The sequence below is a fragment of the Orcinus orca genome, chromosome 11, assembly GCF_937001465.1.
Source record: "Orcinus orca chromosome 11, mOrcOrc1.1, whole genome shotgun sequence".
In the NCBI taxonomy this organism is placed as follows: Eukaryota; Metazoa; Chordata; class Mammalia; order Artiodactyla; family Delphinidae; genus Orcinus; species Orcinus orca.
This window is the reverse complement of record NC_064569.1, coordinates 4,734,342-4,743,777: the sequence shown is the minus strand read 5'-3', so window position 1 is coordinate 4,743,777 and position 9,436 is coordinate 4,734,342. Positions and strand designations below refer to the sequence as shown.

At 50.3% G+C, this 9,436-nt stretch overlaps 2 long non-coding RNA genes across 2 annotated transcripts in view; one reads left to right on the top strand and one right to left on the bottom strand.

The window, feature by feature from the left end:
* LOC125960523 (uncharacterized) overlaps positions 1-9,436 on the top strand; it is a 28,353-nt gene that overhangs the window by 1,736 nt on the left and 17,181 nt on the right. The gene's annotated exons all lie outside the window — the stretch shown is intronic.
* On the bottom strand, positions 2,551-4,313 carry LOC125960524 (uncharacterized). Its single transcript, XR_007470267.1, has 3 exons — positions 4,039-4,313; positions 3,352-3,417; positions 2,551-3,073 (listed from the first exon to the last, which is right to left on the bottom strand). It is a non-coding gene; the product is annotated as an uncharacterized LOC125960524 (long non-coding RNA).

Sequence of the window (9,436 nt, the reverse complement as noted above, 5' to 3'; positions counted from 1 at the left end):
CCTCTCGCCTCACCCCCCTCTCCGGTTCCTCCTCCCTTTCCCTCCCCTCCCGGTCCTCCCCTCCTCCTCTCAGTGTCTCCCTCCCTCCCTCCTTTCCCCTCTTGTTATTAAGGAGAACAGCAGCTGGCCCGACCAAACTTCAAACGCGGTCCCCCGCCCCCCGGCCCCCTCTCCTTAGCTCTCCGAGGCCCTCTCCCTCTATGCAGCCCCGCAAGCCAGGGGCCTCGGAGAGGGGAACCCACAAAAAAAAAAACCCCACCGATTCCTACTTATTTCCTCTAATTGCGCACATTCTGTAGGTGCATCCTGCCAAAATACGACCCTCCGACTCTGGCTACTTCAAAACTGATCCTAATACTACCGCCCATGTATTTTAAGATCCAGGAATGACGGGTGGATTACTTGAAGATGAGGTGGGCTCAGACAACTGAGAAATAGATCCCTTACGTGAGAAAGAGGGAGGGCGATCTGAGAAAACAGCAACTTCGCATACCCAGAGAAAAAGGTTATGTCCCTGAAATTTATGTTCCTGATCATGTTGCTGTTTCCAAAACCCGATTAAAGGGACCAGAACTTCGGCGCCCACTCCAACCCCCGCCCCCGCCCCCCCGCAGATGTGTTGGGGGGGAGGGGGGAGTGTCCGGAGGGAGGGGGCGCTTCTCCGACGTGATAGAATGTGACCCAGGAGCAGAAACCATCCCGTTCTTGGGGCGCCGCAGGCGCCACTGGGAGACGCGGGGAGGCGCCCCGAGCCGCCGCAGGCCGGGGGCAGGGCTACCAGCGGTTCCGCCGCGGCCAGCGGCCACGCAGGAAAAACCCGCTTCCTCGCCCTGCCTCTGCTGACAAGCCGCCCGAGGTGCCTGCGCGGAGCGTGGCCACACTGATACAGCTTTCTAGGAAATAGCCCGGGAGGAGGAGGGGAGAGGGGCGAAAGAGGGGTAGGTTTGGCTCCCCCTCTCTCCCCGGGCGCCAACGACACCACCCCTTCCTTTCCTCCGAGGCCCAAGAGTTCCACCCCGGGTCCCTCGCCTGCACCCTCGCGGACCCTCCGGGTTCACGCGTCGCTCGCAGCCAGGGCTTTCCCCCCGCGAGCGGAACTACGGTGGAGACGCAGCCAGTGCGGTCGGCTCTGACACGTGCTCCAATGCATCCTCGGGTCAAAGCCGCTTTTAGAGGGGATCTGATGGCGTTTCCTCACCTCCTTCCTCCCGCCACCCCCCACCCTGCCCGTCTGTGCTATTTCACTCCGGGAAGAAAGGGAGTGGGCCCAGGGCCCGCGGCGCGCTGGCGGAGCTGGCACGTGCGCCGAGCGCGGCGTGGGTAGGGTCTCTGGAGAGACACCGAGGTTGGCCCAGGACCTCCCTCGCGGAGAAAGGGGGCCCGAACCGGGGCGCGAGGGCGAGCGGGGGGAGGCGGGGGGCTGGGTGAGCTGTGAGCTCTGTTCCCTGAAAGGAGGGGGAGGTGGAATAAAGAGGGCGGACAGCGCATAAACCAGAGGTGCGAGCGATTAACCCTGGCCCCGGGGCCAGCCCCTTTCCACGAGGGTGGGGCGGAAGGGGTGGGTGGGTGGGTGGAAGGGGGATATCGCTTTAAAAGGGTGAGTAAGAGTTTGGGGCGCCGTCTCCCCTCCCTCTATTTGCATAGCCAATAGCTCTGGGTCTCCTGCTACTGCGCGCTGATTGTTACCGGGCAGATTACTTTTTTTTTTTTTTTTTTTTTTTTTTTTTTTTTTTAGTAGGACGCGTTCCCCGCTACATCAAAAGGAAGCCAAGGAAGGGAGGGCGGAGGGAGAGCGGGGACTGGGGCGGGCGAGGGCTGGGGAGAGGCCGGGGCGCGGGCGACCTTATCAATAGCCTCGGGAATTAGTATCCAATCGACTGTATGTAAAGAAAGGGGAGGGAAGGGGCGGGCGAGGAGAATGTCTAATTGCGGTGGAAGCCATTAGCTTTCTGGAAGAAAAAAAGCTCGCTGAAAAACCCAAGTTGCAAACTCAAAATGAAACAGTCCCGCGCGGCGGATGACAGTCGGGGCCGAGTACGGTGTTCCTCGGAAGACAGCGGGTGCCTAACAATCACCTCTTGATTTCAGTCAACGTGGACTTCCCGACTCAGGCCTTGAGTCACTCCGGATAAATAAGTGAACTTAACATTTTAAAACCCCATAAAGGACTTACTCAAACTTCAGCTCAGCCACCTTTGAGCGGATCAAAGAAAGCTGTAGGGGTAGGGGGTGGGGGGCAGTGTGGGCGAGAGAGGTATTTTTAAAGTATAAATCTGCCCCGACAGGCAAGGACAGAAGCCGGCGAGGGCTCCCAGCCTCTTGACATCACTTGGTAACTAACCCAGCACGGCCTTTTCTCCACCTCCCTGCAGGGAAAGCATCCCGAGCCCTGGGTCCCCTGAAGAGGGGCAGCTGGGGGCGGGGAAGAGGCGGGTGGTCGTCCTCCGGGCCTCGCCCACCCTGGGGAGAAAACCTGGGTGGTGAGGCCTCAAGTCTCGGGAGCGGCGAGCCGAAGGGCCCCCTCTCCCCTTCCCTCCCCCTAACCCCAAACCCGTCTGGCTTTACGGAGAAATTCCGGCGGGGAGCGGGGCCGGGGGGCGGGGGACAGACGGCTGTGAAGAGGAGGGGCGCGGGCGGATGCCCCTCTCCCCGCCGCCCTCTCCATCCACCCAGACCCGCGGGTGCGGGCGCTCCCCGCGTGGCAGGCTCGCCCCTTCAAGTTCCCCATTGACTTCCCCTTCCGATTACGGACTGTTCCCGAACAGCAACCTCGCAGCGAATCCGTCCCCCAGTGGTTCAGGCTCCAAGGCTCGGGGTGGGGCGTGCGAGGGTGCGGAGGTTGGCAGGAATGTCTCCGTGAGGCTTGGACTGGAAACTGAGTTTTCCCTTTTGGTCGCCACTCCGACCATGTGTTAAAACTTTAATTTTGCTTGCTAAAAAGCACTCCTCCTCGCACGCGGGAAAAGGCACGTTGCCTTCTGGACAAACCTGCGCATTTTCTTTTGCGTGTAGCCTTAGGTTTAGAGAAAAAAACCAAACGTCTGTGCTCCGGCTTTTAAGTCAAAACTGGTCACTGTAGGGAAAAAAAACAAAACAAAATATTGGCTCTTCCTTATTCCTTTTAAACCCCTCAAGGGGGGAAAAAAACACCTCCTTCCCTTTGTAGGATCAATGATAACCTTTAGCGAACGTCAGTTTTACTGGACTTTTATTCCCTCCCTGGCCGGCTCACCACCCCTCGCGTTGTGGAGTTTCGGTTGGAAAGTGTACAAACCCCTGTAGGTGCAGGGTGTTTATAGGCACATTTCTGCAGGAACCTGCAACGCTAAGCACACTTACGCCCCAGCTCACCTGGCGGATGCCGCCCAGCCAGGTGATCCCGCTGTCGGCTGCAAGCTTCGTCCTCCTAGGGGCGCTCTGGCGGGGTGGGGGGAGGGGAGTGAGTTCGGGCTCAGGCGCCCCCGCCACCCCTAACTCCCCCCACCCAGAGCAGAGCGGTGTATTTCTCCATTTAGGGATGGACGGGCAGTCAAAACCGAAAACCCGACGGTCGCTTGAAAGTAGATGGCCAAGGGTCCGAGTCTCGGCTCTAGGAGGCCGGAGTACCAGGAAGGAAGCCGAGGAGGTGCAGAAGGAGGGGACGGGAGGGAGTGGGAAGGGAGTGGAAGCAAATTAGAAAAATGTGCGAAAGGAAGAGGGACAGGTCGGGAACTGGAGCTCGAGGAGACAGAAGGTGGGTGGGGACGAGCCGCCGGGTGGCTCCCCGCGCCAGGCACTGGGACCCAGGTGTGAGAGCGCTTCCGGGACCCCGCACGGCCGCCCCTCGGCCCGTGGCAGCCCCGGGGCGCCCAGACCCTGCGGGGATAGACACGGGCCGGCCTGCGCTCTCCAGCCGCCCTCCCTGGGTCCGAGCTTGAACCCGGGCTGCGTGCCTCGGGCGGCAGATGCGACAGGCGTGGGTCAGAAACGCCTGCCGTCCGTTCGCCCCCCTCGCATCTTCCTCCCCTCCCTTGAAAAAAAAATAAAAAGTAAAGAGACCCGAAATTTCCCCCTCTTCCTGTCTGATTCAGCTGCCTCACGCGGCCGAAAATAGCCCTGGAAGTGTCTTCGGTTTATAAAAGTGACTTTTCCAGTAAGATCTGGGGCGGGGGGCATCTGCCCCCCGGCGTCGGTGGGGCCCGGCCTCCGGGAGGAAAGGGAACCGGCCGGCTCGCTCCTTCGCCCTCCCCCCGGCGCCCGGGAGGGGCCCGCTGGGCAACGGAATCGCGCCTCCGCCGGAGGAGCCACCACGCGGCTTTTTCGCGGAATTTTGACGTCACCCACACGTGGGGGGAAGGGGCTGGGAGAGCGAGAGGAAGCGGCGGGGGAGGGGGCGGGCGGGGGCGGGCGGCGGCGGTGCGTGGCCCGCCCCTAGCGGACGGCGCTCCGGCCTCGCGCCCCCGGCCGCCCGGGTCGCTGGGACCGCCGCGCGCGCCCGCCCGGAGCCAAATGGCGACCCCCTCCCAGGCCCTCCCTGCTGCGCCCCCGCACCTTCCACCACGAGGAGCTGAGTTTTCTCCCTCTGAAATCGCGAGCTGCTCTCAGCTCCGGGAAAAGCTGATTGCTTTGCGTTGCCGTCCAGTTGCGCTCCTTGGCGACGTCAGATTGAATATCGCGATTGCTGGTCGCGACGCGCCACCACCTAGCTCTCCGCCGTCTCTCCAGCGGGGGAGACGTGGGTGTGCTTTCTGTTGCTGGGTAATGAGTTCTGCACTTACTTGGACGCCAGTATTTTACGCGCGACTTATTCCTCCCTGGTCCCCCCGCCCCATCCACTATTTCGATACCAGCTGGGTTGGCTGACTTTGTGAAAATTACATGTGACAGTCCATCTCCCGAGGATGCGTAGAAGCAGTTTTGGACGAATTTTACCGTGTTAGGAGCAAATCCGTCTAGAAATAACGCCCGTCCAAAGAGTTCCACAAATAAATGGGCAAGCGTTTAGGGCGACTCCCCTCCCACTCGCTGGATACCCCCAGGGTGTCCGTGCTCGTGGAGGACCATTTAGACCCCGAGAGCTAAACACTGCAGCTGCAGAGTGAGTCCGCGCACCTTCATTTCCCCTCTATGTGGGCAAAGTCTTTTTAATCTTTCAGTCGGGGGGGTGATATCAGAAGTGTGCCATTCTTAAAACCCACGGTGATAACGCTGAGTTGATACTGAAATTTACAAGAAGCTCAGTGGGACTCTTTGGGAGGAAAATAGTCAATGTGAACTGGGTTTTACCTCGATGAGGTATAGAGAATGTTGCAAGAATCAGATGCAGAAAGCTAGGGGCTTCTTTGAAAATGTGCTTGTGAGGTGGAATTACTTGTTTCAAATGTAAAGGAGAAGCTTTCTGTTTGAATCAGTCATGAAGTGTGGAACTGTTTCTTTTTGAAGATGACAGACTTTGGTTATGACCATTCTTCCTTCGTTTTAACACATTCCCTCTATTTTTAACTTATTATTTATTTCTTTTTCGTTTAATGGTTGCTGTTCTGACCCAAGAGACTTTGTTTTGTTTCTTCTGGGGGGAAAAAAGAGTTAAAATTAATGAAAATGTCAATACTTGCTGTGGAAGGTCAGTCTGAGTGAACTATATTTAAGAGAGCTTGCTTTTCTGGTGCCTGATTTGATGGACACTTGATTTGTATGTACAAAGGTAGAAAAACAGAATAAATTACTGAAGGAAAAGAAAAGGGAAGGAACCAAAGAAGTGTTTGAAAAACCAAAAAGACAAATGTCTTTTAAATTTTACTCCTGCTTCATTTTAGACATTTAAGTTCGGGGAGGTCATGTTAAACGTTTTGTAGATTTAAATCCCTAGTAAAATGTCAAGACTACCCCTACCAGAAATGTTTCTGGAGCAATAGTCATTTTTATTTGTTTTATAAAACTTAAAAATGTTTTTATAAACACTTTGCCCGAGTTCAAACGTTCATTTGCCTTTAAAATGTCCACTTTCCTAGTGTGATTGAATATTCTTTCGATTTTGTGACTTTATTCAGCTGTGTATTAGTTACAACCAAATCGAAGCAATGTAAACTATTTCTAACAAATAGTCCGTATTTCATATTTTATTTTTCAGCCTTTAAACACAAGGATGGCCGGCATTTGTTAGTATAGTTTATAGCATAACTCTACAACACCCTGAATTCATATTCTCCAAACTTTAAAAAACTCATTAATGAAAACCGGAGACATAATTTTCTTGTTGAGGTTTTGGGTTGCTTTTGTTGTTGTTTGTGGCTTTTTTCCCTGGTGGCACAATTCAGGAGGGAGAGTGAACATTTTTCTAAAATTATTTTCTTGGTGGTCTTTGGTTGGCATTTTTCATTTGAAATGTGAAATAGATTGTTTTTAAAGTTTTATCATCTTTAAAATGTGCACCTCTGGAGAGAGATGTTCTTTCTATTTTAGGATTGACCTGAAAGCAAGAAGTTTGTATAAGTATGCTAGACAATCCAAGCTAGGATGGATTTAGACTCCTAGGAGGAATGCATTTCCTTTTTGTTCAGCCTGAAGTAAGGGCATCTGCTCTTACATGAACTTGAAACAAAGTCTGCGCCTATGCATTGTGTAAACAACTTAGAAAAGCACAAATTCAGAGGAGAGGGGTTTATGTGGAAGGTGAAGTTAGAACAGAAAATCCTAATTTATTTCTGCTCTTAGCCATCTCAAATCACACTTGCATTGTGGTCCCATCAGCTATAAACCAAATAATTTTTTCTTTATGACATATAGAGGTGTGTTCCTTCAAGCCCTGTGTAATAATGATGATGATGATAATAGATGATAGTAATTCCGCTGTCTCCTCTTCCAACGAGTGTGTGTGAGCCTTCACTTTATGTTTCTTTAAAAATTGTGATCGAATTGTAAGGAAATGGATTCTGAAGTTAGGTTTTTGTCCTGGGAAACAACACCAAAAGGGCTCAATTTTGTGCTTTTGAAAATAAAAAGTCACCAAAATTTAGTAGACGTATTGCTTAAGGGAAGAGAACAAAATGCACAGGATTAAAAATGAACAGGAAAATTCCTTTGCCTAACTTACAAATCCCTACCTTCATCGTGCCCACATATGTTTCCATTTTTGAGAGCAGCCAGGCGGTCAGTCTAGCTAAGGCAAACTCAGGACCTAAAGCCTTTCCTGGTGTCAAGGAAGATGTTCTAAAGCGAATGCTATGGGTTTACGTAAGGTTTTGGAGGAAATGTCTTACATCTGGCATCTCACAGTCACCAATTATTTCAGGATCATGAACTATCATTTTAAAGAAATATTTTGAGAGAGAGGGGAGTCTAGATCATGCATTACATCTGGACAGCCATTTTGTGTGTGAGGTCTTCCTGAAATCATTTAAACTCAGGAAATTTAGTTGTTTCAGGTAGCAGCCCATGAGCTCCCTTTTGTGTAATTCCAATAAACTGGTGAAGAGCAAGTTTTTCTACCCCCTACTTCTGAATATATATTCTTCTAATGTTTCTGTTTTTTAAATAAAATGGTGTACCTAATTTAAAATTTCCCTCACATAATATAGACCAAGGCTCCAAGTGACGTGCCTTTGTACAAGGAAATTATTCAGATAATTACTCTTTGTAGTGTAATTACCCGCAATTTTATGTCATCTAGCAAATGAGTTAAGTAAGTTGGTAATCGAACTCCAGTGAAATCTGCTATACTTGGGATGAAAACCATACTTTACCTCGAGAAATCAAGGTCTGACCTTCCATTTAGACACTTAAGACTTTACCTAGGCTGCCTGTATGTTTCACTCAGTGGAACTCTTTTCAGATTTAGGGAAGCCTGGCTCTCTGTTATAGATTAGATGTAGTCTTGCTTGGAAACAGGGGAATGGGCTGTGGACCCTCATGACATTTTGGCCCGTCACAGAATATGCCTTCTGTGTCTGGGAGTCTGCACTTGAAATTCTATATAGTATTCATCAAGGTATTCATGCTGAGCGATCACATATGTGCTAAACTGATAACATCACAGGTCTCTGCACAGATACGTCAGAGCATGTTGGGGGCACGCTTCAGATTTGTAAGGTAAAATTCAAATGGTTTTAATGAAGGAGTCAAACATGCAGGGGTTTCTGTGCTTTGGAGATCGCCTCTGGCTCTTGTGTTTTATTCTTTCATTTATTTGGCACAAGCTGAGTCCTTACCAGGTGCCACACAGCGTGCTAGGCGTCGGGGATGTCGTGGGTATGTAGTTAGACACTCAGTGAATGTTTTGTAAGGCTGGCAGGAAGGAAAAAGAGTTGAATAATACAGTCCCTGTCCCTAACAAGCCCGTTGTCTAGGGATCAAGCCTGGGAAAGAATTAACATCCTATACATGAATGCTTTAAGAAAATAATAAAACATACAACAAAAGGCACAGAATAAGATGCCATGTTTTACCCATCTTACACCACCTACCTTAACGCAGGGACATGGAAATTTATCTTTTCTTTAAAACTCAGTCTAGGCAAGTAATTATTCCTTGGATTGCATAGTCGTTTTTAAAATTATTTTTCTTAAATTATTCTTGAATATTGTTCTTAATAAACTATTGGAACTTGTTGATTGGACGTCTGGGTTACATGTCTGGGGTTTGGTCAGTCCTTTTCAAGTAGCCAAACCCCTTCTTGGTCCATCAGACTGCGAGAAGTCCTTTCTTTGAGTAGCTGGTTTTCCCAGAGCATCTGTTTCTCCTCAGAATGACCTCTCCCTGAATCTGACAGACTATTGATCAGCATTTCACTCCTTTGGTTAGGGAAATTGAGGTCACAGTGGATCATTTCCTTGTCCTGAATCACCCAGATGTTCACAGAGCAGAAGGTAGACCTCTGATTATAAGCTCAGACGCCTCCTAAAATAGATGCAGAAAACATTGTCCCTGTCATTGGCACCATGGTGGTGAAGTGGCACCAGTCTAGGAGTCAGAATGCACACATTCTAGTCCCAGCGCTGTGACCTGGGGATAGCTTCAATGTTTCCATTTCTTTTTTTTTTTAATTAATTTTTATTGGAGCAGAGTTGCTTTACAATGTTGTGTTAGTTTCTGCTGTACAGCAAAGTGAATCAGCTATACATATACATATATCCCCACTTTTTTGGATTTCCTTCCCAGAGCATTGAGTATAGAGTTCCCTGTGCTCTACAGTAGGTTCTCATTAGTTATCTGTTTTATACATAGTAGTGTATACATGTCAATCCCAACCTCCCAATTTATCCCACCCTCCTTCCCCCCTTGGTATCCATACGTTTGTTCTCTACGTCTGTGTTTCTGTTTCTGCTTTGCAAATAAGTTCATCTGTATCATTTTTCTAGATTCCACATACAAGCGATATTACGATATTTGTTTTTCTCTTTCTGACTTACTTCACTCTGTATGTCCATCCACGTCTCTGCAAATGGCACAATTTCATTCC